The sequence below is a fragment of the Protobothrops mucrosquamatus genome, unplaced genomic scaffold, assembly GCF_001527695.2.
Source record: "Protobothrops mucrosquamatus isolate PMUCROS unplaced genomic scaffold, P.Mucros_1.0 scaffold138, whole genome shotgun sequence".
NCBI lineage: Eukaryota > Metazoa > Chordata > Lepidosauria > Squamata > Viperidae > Protobothrops > Protobothrops mucrosquamatus.
This window is the reverse complement of record NW_015386504.1, coordinates 435,418-446,135: the sequence shown is the minus strand read 5'-3', so window position 1 is coordinate 446,135 and position 10,718 is coordinate 435,418.

Genomic DNA, 10,718 nt, shown 5'->3' with positions numbered 1-10,718 from the left:
TATATATGATTGTTTTTTTTATGTCCTATGGATGCAGTCCTATAGAAATTAGGAGCTTGTGTTTTTGTCTCCATGTCTGAGTGGAGAAAAGGGAAGAAGCAAAGCTCAGTTATTTGAGTATTCTGGGTGTCACAATGTATTAGGGAACTACAAGGAGTAACTCTTGCAGAGTTCAAGTGGTTTTAACTAATCTGCACTCACTGACAATTACTTTCCTTCTTCATGACAAGTTTGTTTAGGGAACTGTGGTGATTACCTGACCAGGTTCAAGCTATTTGCCTGAAAGCTTTCCATCCTAGTTTTAATAACTGACATATTGCAGATGTAGGACTTGGTGCCTTTTCCATCCAAGACAAACAAAGGTCAGAATATTGTGATGAATAGCAACATCTGGAGGTCACGTCCTTTCTCTTGAACTTCCTATGTGGTACCCTTGATGACTCTTTCAGAAATATCAAACCAAAATGTCCTGTAAGAATAGCAATGTTTCTTTCCCCTTATACCTAGAGACACTAAATATTTAAAATATGGAAACTATATCTCACAGCCCATATCCCACATCCTGTATAACTTGAGAAAGCTGAGAGCAGTTATAGTTCTTCCTTAGAACTATGCAAGCACATAACTTTATTTCCAGGTCCAGGAATATAATAAGACTGCTTTAAACAGCCGACTTGCTACCTAAATTAGTGACAAATCTATTTTTAATTTAAAATGAAACAAATGCTTGACCAATTAAAACCATAATAATAGTACAATCTTTGCCCTCTAATGATTANCTAGGGAGGATTTTATTTGGGGTTTATCTTTTAACAATTTGACAGAGACACAACTTTAAAATTTGATTTAATTCGGTTTTATCGGGGGGGAATGTATTTATGTTTTGTTTTAAATATGTTGTGCGCCGCCCTGAGTCCCGCTGGGAGAAGGGCGGCATATAAATTAAATTTATTATTATTATTATTATTATTATTAATTAACTCTTCAGTGAAAGTTTTGCCTTCCCTCAATAGCTGGTCTTCAGGTTATGGCTGTACACCAATAAATATTTCAAATAAGAATTGAGTCATATAAAATACATTTATATGAAAGGTCCTTCATTCTTTGGATTGAGAGAAAGAGAGATAAGCTGATTTTTCAGAAACACTCACTTCATCTCACTCTATTTTCCCCCCTGTGATTTTCAGAGTTCTAAACTACCAGATCACATGCTGAACTGCAACCTGGACTTTAGGAATTCAAATATGTCATCCCAGTTTGTATTTAGTTCCTTTAATTTGTTTACATTTTCCTACTATTCTTCATTCCCAAAATGTACACATGTTAATGAAACATTGTGGAAAGGAGACAGAAGAAATCTTCTTGTACGTATAATCCTATCGTTTGCTAGACTACGTTCCATTTAAGCACACTGTTAAAATATCACATAGATACACCAAGTAACAATCTACTGTATAAATTTTAGATTTATTAGCATCTGGGGTGATTTTGTACACCAGAAAGTGCTGTAGTCTAATGCACTATGATTACGTTTGGCACAACAGCATCAGGATTGGAAAGAGGGCACTGTGCAAATAAACTGAAAAAAACTAATTGCTGTGGCAAATTACATACATTGTTCTTTTGCAGGTAATTCTGTGAAATTTTTAATTAAACTGCAGTTCAAGAGGAGGCAAATAGAGTATATGAATGGAATACTGCTCGTTGCTTTAAATGTGGTTCCGTACATAAACAAATAAATATATAAATATTCATTCCCGTGGGGTTTTCATACACATTTAATATAGTTTTGCCATCTTAGTGTAGATCTTGACATTTATGGGCATTTTCCAAGAGACAGTTGCATATTACAGTAAATAATAAAATGACAAAAGTTCTTTTCTTGTAAAATAACCAGTTCTTTTCTTATGAAAAGAATAGTTCTTCCTTTGGTTTAACATATTCATATGATAAACTCACTTCCTTTTACTTTTTTTCCCTAATGATGAGGGCCAATTTAGAGGCCTTTAACCAAGTTTTTTTTTTTTTTTTTTTAAATGTTTCTACAGCTGAAGCAAATATTTAGAGCAACATTTGAATGTGCTCCAAATGTACTGGTGTTCATTTGAATTTCAAATTATCTTAACATTTACAAACTCCTCATTCAAAGTTCACAAGGAGTCTTGCTCTAAATGGATGTGAAAATTTATTCTATTATTCAGCATTTATAAATATGATCTTACCTTGTGACTAGATGATAATTCCTATATCTTTGAGCCATTGACACCAAAAATATGTGCTTTGATTTACATGGATGCTGCTGCACTGAATTAAAACAAGATGAGATTTATAGCATTCTTTTTACCTAAAAGCCTTAGGAACATGAACTAGATAAGCAAAAGAGACATTTTGAATAGAGCTTAGATGTGTGTCATATATAGGAGAACATGAGTGGGATAATATATTTGTTATGTAGAGGAATCTGTTACATTAAAAGACTGGATGACACATGAAAGGAACTTGAAGGACCATACTTTATGTGGTTCATCCAATATTCTTCATAACTGTTGTCCAAAATTCTTCATAATTCTTGTCCAGCTACTTTGAAAGCTTGTAAACAGGCTTATTGCAGGAAGAAACTCTCTTAATATCTGATATTCAAAATCATTCAACTGAACGTTAAGATTTTATTTAATTCTCACTGCCTGTGCCTGTCAATTTCCTGTCCATTGATCAATTTGTACCATCCCACTTTACAACCATCTAAATGGACCACCTTTTGCTACAGAATCTTCAGTCTACCCATTCTAAGATTCTTAAAGTCACAATGGCATTTGATTGAAATCAAAGTTTGGTAAGCACCACACACATCTTGCAGCTATCACTAATAATAGAGCAAGTTTGCTTTGTCCAATATAACTAGTGGCCAATATAAGCAGCTGTCCCACTTAATGGTATCTAAAGAAACTGTTAAGTTGTTCTGTCCAGCATGAACAGCTGTTTGTAATAAACTTATCACATAAGCATGATGTGATATATCCATAGTTGTTGATAACTAAACTTTACTTATAGCCCTTCTAATGCAGATTGTTCAACTGTTCTGTTTATAGTAGATCACAGGATGGACCACAAGATGGATTGTAGCAACATCTTTAGCATATTATTTTACTCCTCCAAGGATGAACTGAACATCATTCAGTTACTGGGATTATAGAATAAATGGTAGTGATGAAGATGATAACAATAATAATGTTAATTTTGAATGCAAATTTGTGTGTCCACTGGTATGTAGGCTTGAGCAAAATCCATATGACTTTGGTTCTTTCAGAAGTAGCACACTGTATATCTGATGAAATGCCTAATTGAACATAATTCTAACTTTCTACTTGATAAAAGAAAATATAATTAGACATGTCTCATGATCTGCAAGAGCATAATGAAGTCATATGCATAGACCATGTTCACACAATAGTAATATAATTTATAATAATGATTTAACATCATTTTCACAGAAAACACCTTTGAGTGCACAACTATTCTAAGATCAGGAAGGTCCTATTTTAAAATACAGCTAAAGGGGCCCTAAACATGCTATTTTAGATTGATTGCCTCTTCACTTCTTATATTTCTCTGTTTATGACAGATCAACTAAATTATATTATTTCTTTAATTTATTCTGCAAAGGCTGACACACTCTGTAGAAAGATATACATTTCCTTTCTTGAATAATCTTGCTTTTGGCAATTCATATTAAGACTTGGAAAACACCTCAAAAGCAGTTTGATGATACTTGATTATTTGAACTAAAAACAAGGAGCAACAAATATTGTCTAATCCAGAGGTCCCCAATCTTTTGGGTACCAGGGACTGGTTCCGTGGAGAGAGGTTTTTCTGTGGACCAGAGAGGGTGTGGTTTTGTGTGCTGCCTGTGTGCTGTGGATGGGGCTTTGTTTGTTTGTGCGGACTGGTTGCTGGCATGTTGGGGCCCGATACCAGTCCATGGACCAGAGGTTGGGGACCCCTGATCTAATCACCATCCTGTCCTGAGTAAAAACTATCTTCTCATCTGTTTTCTGTGCAAAAGAGTTACAGCTACAAAGCCATCAAATCAACTTTCTATTTGAAAGACCTATCAGGGCAAGTAAAGACTTTATGTTTTGGTGAAATATGAATTCCTACACAGACACAATTTACAAAATTTACAAATGTCACTTCCTGAGAATTATTGTTTTCTGACTGAAATGGGAAAATCTAAAGGCCTATTGTTTGCTTGTAATCCTTAGCAACAAATTTATATTGACGCCTTGGACTGTAATTGTACATGAGAATGTCTTTGAGAGACACAAGGAAGGCCGAAGACTAGACAAGCACATTGCAATAGGTATCTCAGCCCACAGAGAAAAAGTGACATGCCAAAAGTTTTCTGTAAAGTAAATTTCAGGAGAGGAGAAATGCCTTCAGACTTGCAAGATTCTCTTACTCTACAGACAAAGTAGTTTTGTGCTTCTTGTCTACTCTAATTATCTGAAAGAGCTGACATGGACTGAACCAACGAAGTACAAGTAAATATTCTCCTTGTATTCCCTTGCCATTGTTTATTTATTATTCTATTATTTTATTTCTGTTTATGCTCTTTTCATTTTTCTTTGTTTTTATTATTGTAAGAAGTTTAGAGTAGCCCATAGTGAAATAGGCGGAAAATAAATTTAACAAATAAATGGATTATGCTTGCACACACTCATATCCAATGTATTAGATGCAATGCAGCTGATAGAAATTAGAAGAGCTTTTTTTAAAAATCTACATTATGACACTGAGGAAACGTTTTACATATGTGGTAGTCATGTAAAAAACAAATCCCTAACTTTTGGAAAGAAATACAGAGCATTATTTTTTTTAAAAAGAAAAAAATCCTTAAAAACAAACCTTGAACCAGAGGTCTTTTTAAGCAAACTACGAATCGTTCCAGAATAAAAATAATAATAAATATCACGTTCTATTAAGATATACAGTAATTCTGCAAGTTCGTGTAAGAAATCTTATGATGCCCTCAGAATATAGTAACTTGAAGGAAGAGGGAATGAAGGATAAATCTTCTTAGTTAAAATTACAGATCATGTAGTGCATTGCTGACATTTGAAAATTTCTGTTTTGCTCAGATTTGGCAATAGAGTCCTTCTGGAGTTTCAATAGCCTTGAGGACTGGCAGCCATGTTGGCTGGCTTTATTTGTTTGGATAAAATGCCCAACATGCCAAAAAGGAAATTTAAAGTCTCTTCACTCTCTACATATAGAACGTCAGCTCCCTGCTTGTCTTCAGGAGTCAGCAGGTTTGGCTTCTTTCAGAAAGATATTTTAAAGGTTTTTGAAACAGTTTCTGCTTTTCCATCGCTATAAAATGATAGAATCTCATTGAGGATAAACTATAGTTTAAGCTAAAGCTAATTTAATAGATCTGGGCATTTGGGATGCATGCTTGTGTGGTTTTTGTAAGATCACTGACAAGTATCCAGTTTATTTTTAAATGACTCATATTTAGAAATATCTTGGAGCGCGCTTAGGCCTTTCAAGATGGCGATTTTAATAACCACTGACATCTCCAACTTTAGCTCTAAGTCTAAATTATTCAAAACATTTTATTAAAATTTTTGGTCACTTTGGACAATAGCTCACCTATATGAGCATTTTTATTAGTTTATTATATTTTTGCATTTTTTGGGACAATATTTCATTCTTCATTTATGCTTCATTCTAAATAATATAGTATAACTCAATGTGATTGGCTGTGAACATTATGATATCATCCTAAATATTGTTGGATCTGGCAGCACCCATGTGTCTAACCCAGGGGTCTGCAACCTTAAACACTCAAAGAGCCACTTGGACCCATTTCCCAGAGAAAACACTGGGAGACGCAAAACATGCGTGCATGTGCACGTGAGGGGGGGAGAGCTTGATTGAAGAGTTTAATTAAAAAGAAATAGAGGCTGCTGTGCATGAGTTCTCTCTCTCTCTCTCTCTCTCTCTCTCTCTCTCTCTCTCTCTCTCTCTCTCTCTCTCTCTCTCCCTTTCTCTCCTCTCCCCCCTCTATCTTTCTCTTTCCTCTCCCTCCCTCTCTCCCTCTCTTTGTCTTTCTCTTTCATCTCCCTCTCTCTCTTTCTCTCTCTCTTCTCTCCCTCTCTCTCTCTTTCTCTCTCTCTCCCTCTCTCTCTCCTTCTCTCCCTTTCTCTTTCTCTTTCTCTCTCTCTCCTCTCCCTCTCTCTCTCCTCTCTCTCTCCTCTCTCTCTCCTCTCCCTCTCTCTCCTCTCCCTCTCCCTCTCTCTTTCTCTCTCTCCCTCTTTCTTTCTCTTTCTCTCTCTCTCTCTCTTTCTCTTTCTCTCTTTCCTCTTTCTCTCCTTTCCCTCTCTGTCTCTTTTTTTTCTCCCTCCCTCTCCTCCTCTCTTTCTCTCCCTCTCCCTCTCCCTCTCCCTCTCCCTCTCCCTCTCTCTCTCTCTCTCTCTCTCTCTCTCTCTCTCTCTCTCTCTCTCTCTCTCTCTCTCTCTCTCTCTCTCTCTCTCCCCTCTCTCTTGATCTTCTGCTCATCTGGCAAGCTGGCTTCAAGCTGTTCTCCAACAAGCTGACACACATTCTTATTGGGCTGGCTCTCTCCTGCCCTTCCTGCTTCCTGCAGAGATGCAGCAAAGGGAGGAGCCCTGCCCAATAAGCTTGCGGCTCTGGAGCCATGGGTTGCCGACCCATGGTCTAATCCAAGAACCTCCCCTTTCACTTTCAATTACTGTTATTTATTTCTTTTAAATAAAATTATAAAATGGCTTAATCTAACTGGCTGAAGTGAGTGATTAGATCAGCTTGGTTATTTAGCATTTGAAATCGACATTAGGATAAGCCTAGCATGAGATAAAAGTGCAAAATGAATGGAGTATTGTTGTAAAGGTGGGTTTTTCTATTTCCCCCCCTAATCCTGATTTCTTTTTCTCTTAAGCTAAGTTTATTCTAGTGCATATGCAATGGTTGTACAAGGACCTAAAATGAAAGTTTTCTGCATTTTTGTCCTTTAAGTCTGATAATATAATTCAATAAATGTAGTACAGGTAGTCCTTAACTTACAACCATTCATTTAATTACCATTCAAAGTTACAATGGCATTGAAAAATAGGACTTATGATTAGTTCTCACACTAGTGTGCAGTGTGCAGCAGCAACTAAAAAAGCCAATACAACCCTGGGTTGTATAAACAGAGGCATAGAATCAAGATCACACGAAGTATTATTACCACTTTATAAAATCCTAGTAAGACCACACCTGGAATACTGCAGCCAATTTTGGTCACCATATTACAAAAAAGATGTTGAGAGTTTGGAAAAAATTCAGAGAAGAGCAATTAAGATGATCAAAGGCCTGGAGACTAAAACATACGAAGAACGGCTGCCGGACTCAGGTTTGGCCAGTCTAAAGAAAGAAGAAATAGGGGAGACATGATAGCAATGTTCCAGTATCTGAGGGACTGCCACAAGGAAGAGGGGGTCACTTTTTTCACTAGAGCACCAAAGGGAAGGACGAGAAACAATGGTTGGTCAAAGAGAGAAACAACTGGAATTAAGGAGAAACTTCCTGACAATGAGGACAATCAACCAGTGGAACAGCTTACCCCCAGAAATCGTGGGCACTCTATCAATGCAGATTTTTAAGAAGAGACTAGACATCTACCTTTCTGAGATGGTATAGGTTCTCCTGCTTGAGCAGGGGGCTGGACTAGAATATCTCTAAAGTCCCTTCCAGCTCTATTCTATTCTATTCTATTCTATTCTATTCTATTCTATTCTATTCTATTCTATTCTATTCTATTCTATTCTATTCTTATGACCATTGCAGCATCCCCACAGTCATATGAACACACTTCAAATGCTTGACAACTAGTATGTATTGACAATGGTTGTAGCATCTCGAGGTCCTAAGAATGTCATTTGCAATCTTCCTAAGGAGCGTCTGTCAAGCAAAGTCAATGAGGGAAACCAGATTCAGTGACTCTTTTAACAATCAATGGCAAAAAAAGGTTGCAAAATACATGACTCACTTAACAACTGCCTTGCTTAGCAATGGAAATTTTGGGCTCAGTTGTGGTCATAGGTCAAGGATTACATGTAGTGAGGTCATCAAAAAGCAGGTTCAAAGGATACATAGGGCCCAGAAGTGCAGAATTCCCTTTCATGTTTTACAGGATAATTGTGTTGGGATGAGCTGGTTTTGCTCAACTAATGACAGATACAGGATATAAATTTATATGCCACCCCTTTCACTGATAAGGCAACTCTTAATTATTTAAATAGGTTTATATAAAATGGTGAATCATTATAGTGGCTGGAGGATATCTATAAGGGAGTTCATTTCTTATATGTGATGTATAAAGATTGTTCAGACTCCAGACAATTATACACATTTAATAAAATGGGGTAAGTAGAGGTAGGGAAATCAAGTCAGGTATTGCTATTTAACAGGTACTTTTCACTCATATGCCCTTTCTTTAGTTGCAGTTTAATAATAATAATAATAATAATAATAATAATAATAATAATAATAATAATAATAATAATAATAATAATAACAACAACAACAACAACAACAACAACTTTATTGTCACTTTGAATGTACAGCAATTGGCATACATAAAAATGAAATTTTGTTGCATACAGCTCTCAAAGGGTCACCACCTCCGATATACACTCCTTGTTCGTGGCCAGCTCAAGTTTCAGATCATCCATTTTAGTCTCTAGGGAGCGAACGATGGCAAACTGGACAGATGGAAACGGAGCTCCATGTGGATTATCCCTCAAATTAGCTTGTATTCCTGCACGACAACCTCGCCTCCTTTCCTTTTTCTGATCCTGACTCTTCCACCTTTTCCTTAAAGAGGCCTTGCTTCTTTTCGTCCTTAGAGCATGCTGCCACTGCCACCAACTCATCCAAAAGCCTCTCTCTCTTCCTCTGGGCCTGGCGACAGCCTCATCCAGTTCCTTCGCTCCATAAGCCCTGGGACCTCTCCTCCTCTGCCTCCTTTGGAAACAGCCCTGATTTGCAATAGAATCCATCGCTAGGCCAGCAGTCAGATCTTGCTGCTGGCAGAACAAATTCAAACAGCGCCAACTACTTTTAACAGTCTCATCAATAGTTCCGAAACAGCTAGAAACTCACCATGCCAACAAAGATTGTTGGTCGTATGTTCCCTTAGTTCTGCCACATTGCTCAAACACATTAAAACCTTCCCAATCATGTGGCCTATATCCCTTAATATCCTTCCCAAAACTATTCATCTTCGCGAGCCAATGCAGCCGCAGCCGATCCAGGTGCCGCCATCTTAGAACTCCAAGATTATATCAAGATGCATAGGATGATAGAATAGCTCTTATTGCATCCTCAGTTCAGGGTTCGTATAATCCTATGCTGATCTTATGTTCATATGATCGTATGCTGAAAAAGAAAAACAAGAAAAAAGAAAAACAAGAAATCCAAGAAGAAACCAAAATGGTTGCACAAAGATCTCTCTGATAAACTGAAAGACAAAAAGGATAAGTACAAAAAATGGAAAGAGGGACACATAACTAAGGCAGAATATCAGCAGATGGTCAGAATCTGCAAAGATGAAGTCAGGAAAGCAAAGGCTCAGAATGAACAAAGACTTGCAACAAAAGTGAAAGATAATAAAAAAGTTCATTTCAACATATAAGTAACAAGAAAAAAGTCAAGGAAAGTCAGTAAAAAGAGAAGATGGCAAGAAAGTAACAGGCAGTAGAGAAAAAGCAGAGCTGCTTAACTCATTCTTTGCATCAGTCTTCACGTAAAATGAAACTATAGGCCTAAACTAACCTATCAAAAACATAACTGTAAAAGACAGACTAGAAATAAAAATTAAAATAAGCAAAAAAATGGTAAGAGAACACCTGTCTGACCTTGATGAATATAAATCACCGACCTGATGGATTACATTCTAGAGTTCCTGCAACATTATCCTGGGATATGTATATTTGCCTGCATTCATGAGTGGTCCACTCCTTGTGGCTTTGCTGATGAAACATTCCTCTCTCCATCAAGGCCACCCTGTGTACTCTCTACACACTGTTTCCTGCTTAAGGCATAACAGCCTCATGACATGTAAACACTATTGTACTTTTAGAGAAGCATATTCATATCACCAGAGCAACCATGGTTGGTCCTTGATAGAATCGTAGGGAAAATATCTCTACCTTAGGTTGGAATATAAGCAATGTATACCCTTGGCTATTCCTCAAACAATCAGCATTTTGAAAATATTTCAGCCAAACAGGATTTTAGATACCATACTGATGTAAACGTTATTCGGCATAAGAAGAGAAAAATTATACTAAATATCCCTAGTGAGGATAGGCTGATACAAATGCATTCTACACAGCAATATCATTATTAGTGTGTTTATCTGTTTCATAGAAATCAACTATTTTCATCTGATTGCCATGGAAATGCAATTTCCCCATATCTAAAATCTTATCCACGGAAACATGTCTGGATTCCCATTTCAGTTAATACCTGCACAATCTATATAAATAAAAATGTAAATGTTCATTTGTTCAAAATCTTAAATCTCTGAAAGTTCTTCACCGATTACTTTGAAATTTTGACACAACGTTGCATTCGAATACGCGCATATTTTTATATACCTACTATTATATAGATGTCACACCTGTGACAGGTAAAAACATGTTTTTTTT